The sequence below is a fragment of the Berghia stephanieae genome, chromosome 11 (assembly GCF_034508935.2).
Source record: "Berghia stephanieae isolate SIO BIC M18660-M18661 chromosome 11, UCSD_Bste_1.3, whole genome shotgun sequence".
NCBI lineage: Eukaryota > Metazoa > Mollusca > Gastropoda > Nudibranchia > Aeolidiidae > Berghia > Berghia stephanieae.
Genome location: NC_088370.1, coordinates 1,522,629 through 1,530,128, shown reverse-complemented (window position 1 = coordinate 1,530,128; position 7,500 = coordinate 1,522,629). Strand labels below are relative to the sequence as shown.

General features: G+C 38.8%; 1 protein-coding gene across 2 annotated transcripts in view; it reads left to right on the top strand.

Annotated features, from left to right (window-relative positions):
• The window catches only part of LOC144957197 (cadherin-5-like), a 71,688-nt gene that overhangs the window by 20,434 nt on the left and 43,754 nt on the right, over positions 1-7,500 (top strand). The window lies entirely within an intron of this gene.

Sequence of the window (7,500 nt, the reverse complement as noted above, 5' to 3'; positions counted from 1 at the left end):
AGTCATCGTTATGTTATAGCCTGATACTGTAGCCACCGTTATCTTATAGCCTGATACTGTAGCCATCGTTATGTTATAGCCTGATACTGTAGCCATCGTTATCTTATAGCCTGATACTGTAGCCATCGTTATGTTATAGCCTGATACCCTAGCCATCGTTATGTTATAGCCTGATACTGTAGCCGTCGTTATGTTATAGCCTGATACTGTAGCCATCGTTATGTTATAGCCTGATACTGTAGACATCGCTATCTTATAGCCTGATAATGTAGCCATCGTTATCTTATAGCCTGATACTGTAGCCATCGTTATGTTATAGCCTGATACTGTAGCCATCGTTATGTTATAGCCTGATACTGTAGCCATCGTTATGTTATAGCCTGATACTGTAGTCATCGTTATGTTATAGCCTGATACTGTAGTCATCGTTATGTTATAGCCTGATACTGTAGCCATCGTTATGTTATAGCCTGATACTGTAGCCATCGTTAGGTTATAGCCTGATACTGTAGTCATCGTTATCTTATAGCCTGATACTGTAGCCATCGTTATGTTATAGCCTGATACTGTAGCCATCGTTATGTTATAGCCTGATACTGCAGCCATCGTTATCTTATAGCCTGATACTGTAGCCATCGTTATCTTATAGCCTGATACTGTAGCCATCGTTATGTTATAGCCTGATACTGTAGACATCGTTATGTTATAGCCTGATACTGTAGCCATCGTTATGTTATAGCCTGATACCGTAGCCATCGTTATGTTATAGCCTGATACTGTAGCCAAAGTTTATTAGTTTATGTTATAGCCTGATACTGTAGCCATCGTTATGTTATAGCCTGATAATGTAGCCATCGTTATGTTATAGCCTGATACTGTAGCCATCGTTATGTTATAGCCTGATACCGTAGCCATCGTTATGGTATAGCCTGATACTGTAGCCAAAGTTTATTAGTTTATGTTATAGCCTGATACTGTAGCCATCGTTATGTTATAGCCTGATAATGTAGCCATCGTTATCTTATAGCCTGATACTGTAGCCATCGTTATGTTATAGCCTGATACTGTAGCCATCGTTATGTTATAGCCTGATACTGTAGCCATCGTTATGTTATAGCCTGATACTGTAGCCATCGTTATGTTATAGCCTGATACTGTAGCCATCGTTTATTAGTTTATGTTATAGCCTGATACTGTAGCCATCATTATGTTATAGCCTGATACTGTAGCCATCGTTATGTTATAGCCTGATACTGTAGCCATCGTTATGTTATAGCCTGATACTGTAGCCATCATTATGTTATAGCCTAATACTGTAGCCAGTGTTATCTTATAGCCTGATACTGTAGCCATCGTTATGTTATAGCCTGATACTGTAGTCATCGTTATGTTATAGCCTGATACTGTAGTCATCGTTATGTTATAGCCTGATACTGTAGCCATCGTTATCTTATAGCCTGATACCGTAGCCATCGTTATGTTATAGCCTGATACTGTGGTCATCGTTATGTTATAGCCTGATACTGTAGTCATCGTTATGTTATAGCCTGATACTGTAGCCACCGTTATCTTATGGCCTGATACTGTAGCCATCGTTATGTTATAGCCTGATACTGTAGCCATCGTTATCTTATAGCCTGATAGTGTAGCCATCGTTATGTTATAGCCTGATACCGTAGCCATCGTTATGTTATAGCCTGATACTGTAGCCGTCGTTATGTTATAGCCTGATACTGTAGCCATCGTTATGTTATAGCCTGATACTGTAGACATCGCTATCTTACAGCCTGATAATGTAGCCATCGTTATCTTATAGCCTGATACTGTAGCCATCGTTATGTTATAGCCTGATACTGTAGCCGTCGTTATATTATAGCCTGATACTGTAGCCATCGTTATGTTATAGCCTGATACTGTAGTCATCGTTATGTTATAGCCTGATACTGTAGTCATCGTTATGTTATAGCCTGATACTGTAGCCATCGTTATGTTATAGCCTGACACTGTAGCCATCGTTATGTTATAGCCTGATACTGTAGCCATCGTTATGTTATAGCCTGATACTGTAGCCATCGTTATGTTATAGCCTGATACTTTAGCCATCGTTATGTTATAGCCTGAAACTGTAGCCATCGTTATGTTATAGCCTGATACTGTAGTCATCGTTATGTTATAGCCTGATACTGTAGTCATCGTTATGTTATAGCCTGATACTGTAGCAATCGTTATGTTATAGCCTGATACTGTAGCCATCGTTATGTTATAGCCTGAAACTGTAGCAATCGTTATGTTATAGCCTGATACTGTAGCCATCGTTATGTTATAGCCTGATACTGTAGCCATCGTTATGTTATAGCCTGATACTGTAGCCATCGTTATGTTATAGCCTGATACTGTAGCCATCGTTATGTTATAGCCTGATACTGTAGCCATCGTTTATTAGTTTATGTTATAGGCTGATACTGTAGCCATCGTTATCTTATAGCCTGATACTGTAGCCATCGTTATGTTATAGCCTGATACTGTAGCCATCGTTATGTTATAGCCTGATATTGTAGCCATCGTTATCTTATAGCCTGATACTGTAGCCATCGTTATGTTATAGCCTGATACTGTAGCCATCGTTAGGTTATCGCCTGATACTGTAGTCATCGTTATCTTATAGCCTGATACTGTAGCCATCGTTATTTATAGCCTGATACTGTAGCCATCGTTATGTTATAGCCTGATACTGTAGCCATCGTTATCTTATAGCCTGATACTGTAGCCATCGTTATGTTATAGCCTGATACTGTAGCCATCGTTATCTTATAGCCTGATACTGTAGCCATCGTTTATTAGTTTATGTTATAGGCTGATACTGTAGCCATCGTTATCTTATAGCCTGATACTGTAGCCATCGTTATGTTATAGCCTGATACTGTAGCCATCGTTATGTTATAGCCTGATACTGTAGCCATCAGTTATCTTATAGCCTGATACTGTAGCCATCGTTATGTTATAGCCTGATACTGTACCATCGTTAGGTTATAGCCTGATACTGTAGTCATCGTTATCTTATAGCCTGATACTGTAGCCATCGTTATGTTATAGCCTGATACTGTAGCCATCGTTATGTTATAGCCTGATACTGTAGACATCGTTAATTTATAGCCTGATACTGTAGCCATCGTTATGTTATAGCCTGATACCGTAGCCATCGTTATGTTTTAGCCTGATACTGTAGCCAAAGTTTATTAGTTTATGTTATAGCCTGATACTGTAGCCATCGTTATGTTATAGCCTGATAATGTAGCCATCGTTATGTTATAGCCTGATACTGTAGCCATCGTTATGTTATAGCCTGATACTGTAGCCAAAGTTTATTAGTTTATGTTATAGCCTGATACTGTAGCCATCGTTATGTTATAGCCTGATAATGTAGCCATCGTTATCTTATAGGCTGATACTGTAGCCATCGTTATCTTATAGCCTGATACTGTAGCCATCGTTATATTATAGCCTGATACTGTAGCCATCGTTATGTTATAGCCTGATACTGTAGCCATCGTTATCTTATAGCCTGATACTGTAGCCATCGTTATGTTATAGCCTGATACTGTAGCCATCGTTAGGTTATAGCCTGATACTGTAGTCATCGTTATCTTATAGCCTGATACTGTAGCCATCGTTATGTTATAGCCTGATACTGTAGCCATCGTTATGTTATAGCCTGATACTGTAGCCATCGTTATCTTATAGCCTGATACTGTAGCCATCGTTATGTTATAGCCTGATACTGTAGCCATCGTTATGTTATAGCCTGATACTGTAGACATCGTTATGTTATAGCCTGATACTGTAGCCATCGTTATGTTATAGCCTGATACCGTAGCCATCGTTATGTTATAGCCTATACTGTAGCCAATGTTATTAGTTTATGTTATAGCCTGATACTGTAGCCATCGTTATGTTATAGCCTGATAATGTAGCCATCGTTATGTTATAGCCTGATACTGTAGCCATCGTTATGTTATAGCCTGATACTGTAGCCAATGTTTATTTAGTTTATGTTATAGCCTGATACTGTAGCCATCGTTATGTTATAGCCTGATATGTAGCCATCGTTATTTATAGCCTGATATTGTAGCCATCGTTATGTTATAGCCTGATACTGTAGCCATCGTTATGTTATAGCCTGATACTGTAGCCATCGTTTATAGTTGTATAAGCCTGATACTGTAGCCATCATTATGTTATAGCCTGATACTGTAGCCATCGTTATATTAGTATTTACTGTTTTATAGCCTGATACTGTAGCATCATTATGTTATAGCCTGATACTGTAGCCATCGTTATGTTATAGCCTGACACTGTAGCCATCGTTATGTTATAGCCTGATACTGTAGCCATCATTATGTTATAGCCTGATACTGTAGCCATTGTTATCTTATAGCCTGATACTGTAGCCATCGTTATGTTATAGCCTGATACTGTAGTCATCGTTATGTTATAGCCTGACACTGTAGTCCATCGTTATGTTATAGCCTGATACTGTAGCCATCGTTATTTATAGCCTGATACGTAGCCATCGTTATGTTATAGCCTGATACTGTGGTCATCGTTATGTTATAGCCTGATACTGTAGCCACGTTATGTTATAGCCTGATACTGTAGCCATCGTTATGTTATAGCCTGATACTGTAGCCATCGTTATCTTATAGCCTGATACTGTAGCCATCGTTATGTTATAGCCTGATACCGTAGCCATCGTTATGTTATAGCCTGATACTGTAGCCTCGTTATGTTATAGCCTGATACTGTAGCCATCGTTATGTTATAGCCTGATACTGTAGCATCGTATCTTATAGCCTGATAATGTAGCCATCGTTATCTTATAGCCTGATACTGTAGCCATCGTTATGTTATAGCCTGATACTGTAGCCATCGTTATGTTATAGCCTGATACTGTAGCCATCGTTATGTTATAGCCTGATACTGTAGTCATCGTTATGTTATAGCCTGATACTGTAGCCATCGTTATGTTATAGACTGATACTGTAGCCATCGTTATGTTATAGCCTGATACTGTAGCCATCGTTATGTTATAGCCTGATACTGTAGCCATCGTTATGTTATAGCCTGATAACGTAGCCATCGTTATGTTATAGCCTGATACTGTAGACATCGTTATGTTATAGCCTGATACTGTAGCCATCGTTATGTTATAGCCTGATACTGTAGTCATCGTTATGTTATAGCCTGATACTGTAGCCATCGTTATGTTATAGCCTGATACTGTAGCCATCGTTATGTTATAGCCTGATACTGTAGTCATCGTTATGTTATAGCCTGAAACTGTAGCCATCGTTATGTTATAGCCTGATACTGTAGCCATCGTTATGTTATAGCCTGATACTGTAGCATCGTTATGTTATAGACTGATACTGTAGCCATCGTTATGTTATAGCCTGATACTGTAGCCATCGTTATGTTATAGCCTGATACTGTAGCCATCGTTTTAATTAGTTTATGTTATAGCTGATACTGTAGCCATCGTTATCTTATAGCCGGATACTGTAGCCATCTTTATGTTATAGCCTGATACTGTAGCCATCGTTATGTTATAGCCTGATACTGTAGCCATGGTTTATTAGTTTATGTTATATGCGCCATCGTTATTTATACTGATGTAGCCATCGTTATTTATAGCCTGATACTGTAGCCATTCGTTATGTTATAGCCTGATACTGTAGCCATCTTTATGTTATAGCCTGATACTGTAGCCATCGTTATGTTATAGCCTGATACTGTAGCCATGGTTTATTAGTTTATGTTATAGCCTGATACTGTAGCCATCGTTATGTTATAGCCTGATACTGTAGCCATCGTTATGTTATAGTCTGATACTGTAGCCATCGTTATGTTATAGCCTGATACTGTAGCCATCGTTATGTTATAGCCTGATAATGTAGCCATCGTTATGTTATAGTCTGATACTGTAGCCATCGTTATGTTATAGCCTGATACTGTAGCCATCGTATGTTATAGCTGATATGTAGCATCGTTATGTTATAGCCTGATACTGTAGCCATCGTTATGTTATAGCCTGATACTGTAGCCATCGTTTATTTTGTATAGCTGATACTGTAGCCATCGTTATGTTATAGCCTGATACTGTAGCCATCGTTTTAATTAGTTTTATGTTATAGCCTGATACTGTAGCCATCGTTATGTTATAGCCTGATACTGTAGCCATCGTTATGTTATAGCCTGATACTGTAGCCATCGTTATGTTATAGCCTGAACTGTAGCCATCGTTATGTTATAGCCTGATACTGTAGCCATCGTTATTATAGCTGATATGAGCTGTTATTATTATTTAGCCTGATACTGTAGCCATCGTTATCTTTTAGCCTGATACTGTAGCCATCGTTATGTTATAGCCTGATACTGTAGCCATCGTTATCTTATAGCCTGATACTGTAGCCATCGTTATGTTATAGCCTGATACTGTAGCCATCGTTTATTAGTTTATGTTATAGCCTGATACTGTAGCCATCGTTATCTTATAGCCTGATACTGTAGCCATCGTTATCTTATAGCCTGATACTGTAGCCATCGTTTATTAGTTTATGTTATAGCCTGATACTGTAGCCATCGTTATGTTATAGCCTGATACTGTAGCCATCGTTATGTTATAGCCTGACACTGTAGCCATCGTTATGTTATAGCCTGATACTGTAGCCATCGTTATGTTATAGCCTCATACTGTAGCCATCGTTATCTTATAGCCTGATACTGTAGCCCTCGTTATCTTATAGCCTGATACTGTAGCCATCGTTATGTTATAGCCTGATACTGTAGCCATCGTTATGTTATAGCCTGATACTGTAGCCATCGTTATGTTATAGCCTGATACTGTAGCCATCGTTATGTTATAGCCTGATACTGTAGACATCGTTATCTTATAGCCTGATACTGTAGCCATCGTTATGTTATAGCCTGATACTGTAGCCATCGTTATGTTATAGCCTGATACTGTAGCCATCGTTATGTTTTAGCCTGATACTGTAGCTATCGTTATGTTATAGCCTGATACCGTAGCCATCATTATCTTATAGCCTGATACTGTAGCCATCGTTATGTTATAGCCTGATACTGTAGCCATCCTTATGTTATAGCCTGATACTGTAGCCATCGTTTATTATTTTATGTTATAGCCTGACACTGAAATCCAAAAAGACTGGCATTTTGACGTCATTATTTGGTTTTTGCACCGCCTAGTGAGTTGTCGTTAGTAGAGCTCATGGAAAAGTTATTTCATTGGTTGAACTATTGAATACAACTCACGATTTGTTTTCTTTTGTGGCACAAGACTGGCATTTTGACGTCATTTGTTGGTCAGTGTCAGGCCATAACTTTACGAAGGCCACGGTTCTGTGCGGTTATGTGGTCTTGTGGTGTGACACTCGCTTTCGGATCGGAAGGTCTTTGGCCACAAAAGAAATCAAATCGTGA